The 2,574-nt window shown below is 36.3% G+C and overlaps 1 pseudogene; it reads left to right on the forward strand.

Annotated features, from left to right (window-relative positions):
* The first annotated feature begins 808 nt into the window (after positions 1-808).
* LOC128248432 (5S ribosomal RNA) lies at positions 809-927 on the forward strand (annotated as a pseudogene).
* The last annotated feature ends 1,647 nt before the right edge of the window (positions 928-2,574 follow it).

Raw genomic sequence — 2,574 nt, forward strand, 5'->3', positions numbered from 1 at the left:
TATATATATATATATATATATATATATCTTTATATATATTCAGTTCCACATTACTTAAAGTGTTAAGGGCATGCAGGGCTTCTCAATCTCATCACATGTTCGGAGGGTGTGAAAAAAAAATTTAAGATTACTCCTAGGTTTTAGGCATCTAATGGTTAGCTCAGGTTATGTGATATTAATACTATCAAATTGACACCGCTATTATCTTTATATTTAGGTCAACCTGTTCAGACAGGATGTTGGCAGGATGGTGATGCGAATATGGCGGCGAACTAGGACATAGTATATTCAACAACATAGTGTATTTAGTTCCTGATATTGGCTATAGCACAGAGTGAGGTAAAATGTTGGCATGAGTCAGTAGTTCAGTCATCGTTCAGCAGCAGAAATCTTTACGTAGGAATAATCATTTTGATGTCGTTATTTTTAGAATTGAGGCTACATAGCAAACATAAGTAGGATGTATTCTACACGAGCGGCTGGGACTTAATATCACCTGCAATTTTCCCAGTTAACGAACATCAGGTTGTCATTTACAGTTCGAATATACCACCCTGGGTCTAGCTGACCCACGAGTACAGGATATTTTAATGCCTGCCGACCGACCTCAGAGACAACTAACACCCGCATGTTAGTCAAGTTATCCTAGTTGTAACACGACACCCATAAAATGATTATTTTCATGTGACGATTGCTGCCGCTAATGTTTTCATAATCAATTGAATAATGACGAAACGCGTGGCTTGCGAACAGGGTACCACCATACAGACTGAACAGATGGAGCTAAAAATAAATAAAATGATCTTATATACACGGCCATATCAGGTTGAAAGCGCCGGTTCTCGTCCGGTCACCTAAGTTAAGCAACATCGAGCCTAGTTAGTACTTCGATGGGTGATCGCTTGGGAAGCCTAGGGGCTGTAAGCATCAAATTCTTTACGGCGGTGCATCAGCATCGCCGCAGTTATGAGCTAAACAAAAAAATATATTTATATTTATATCCGTGTGTGTGTGTGTGAGAGAGAGAGAGAGAGTGTGTGTTTGTATAATCTATCTATCTGTCTGGGCGTGTTGTAATGTCCTGGTTGAATTCAATAACTTACTTTTTCACCCACATCGCTGTACTTGTGTATAATGCGAATAAGTATTCGTGCATGATACTTACAATGATGAAGACGTAAAGTATGCAGTAATTGTGAAACGTAAATACATGTTGCAGTGAAATTATGGTAATCTATGTGACTAGGTGCATGGAGAAACACTATATTTTAAATCTAGCTCACACGAAGTATAAGAAACGCTCAGTTATTTGCTTTAAGGTTTTATTAATTACATAAAACGTTTTCTATTCACTTCTATAGTTAAGAGATGAGGAATTATGTACATTATTTACATTATTCACAATTGACGGATATTTGTTCTCATCTTGTTTGTTGTTAACACAGCGTTTTGGCTGATATACCCTCCAGCCTTCCTCAGGTGTCTTGTGGAAATTTCGAACCTGGGTTCTCATTCCCAAGGTATTTTTCGATGTTATTATTATTATTATTCAGGTCACTACCTGGAATCGGACTCGGAATCTTGGGGTTAGTAGCCTGCACTCTTAACCACTACGCCATATGTCCGTAGTGGTTAAGAGCGTTAATTTGAGTAGTTATGATTCTCATAACCTAACTTTCCTGAGAAATAGATATTTTCAACCAAAAGTAATTCAGATTAAGTTAGTAGACCACAAGTATTGAGAGTTTTTTAATTCATATCTGCAGACTAATTACTGTAAGCCCTTTACGTTTTGTGTTCAAATCACACCGAAGTTCATTTTGCCTTCCAGAGACCGATCAATAAACGACCAGTCGGTATTGTTCTAGAGTTCATTTGACTCTAACCCACTCTTAGCTACTTAAGATCTTTTTGAAAATGTATGTAAACCTTGTTTCAAGCAGTAAACACGAGTTGGTTAGCAAAAATTCCCGGTAACCCAAGTTAATAATCCGATTTTGGAACCGTGCACCTCGTGTAGTCGCCTCATTTGAAATATGATTATATAAATACCAGTGTTGAAGTTTCCAAAATAATTTACCCTTGTTTCAAATCAAAATAATGTGAAAATTATCTGCAAGAATAATTCAGTAGACATTTGAACCAAAATACATTACTAAGAACGCGCATATCCTTCAGAAGGAAATTAAGATTATAATGGAGCGTTGTTTTCGACGTGGAAACATATTTCGAGTGAAATGCAAATTTCTGAAGCAAAATTACTGCTCGCATAGCTTTTGTGGCTAAGTTCTCCCAAAATATTGAAACCTCAAATCCATTTGATTTGAAACCATTTTGCCACTTCAACTAATTTTGAAATATTGGACTTCTATAGAGGCTATCACCACAAAAAAAAAAAAAGAATTTACAAAATAATATCTCAAAACCTCTTCTCCCTATAACACTCAGGGTGCCTAACTCAGCAAAGACATTTAGGGATTCTTTTTTAATTTCCCAATTAATAATGTCCGATTGTTGAGCCTGACACTATTATGAAAAATATTAATGTCATAACATTTCAAAGTTTAATCCCGT

This window comes from Octopus bimaculoides, chromosome 7 (genome assembly GCF_001194135.2).
Source record: "Octopus bimaculoides isolate UCB-OBI-ISO-001 chromosome 7, ASM119413v2, whole genome shotgun sequence".
Lineage (NCBI taxonomy): Eukaryota > Metazoa > Mollusca > Cephalopoda > Octopoda > Octopodidae > Octopus > Octopus bimaculoides.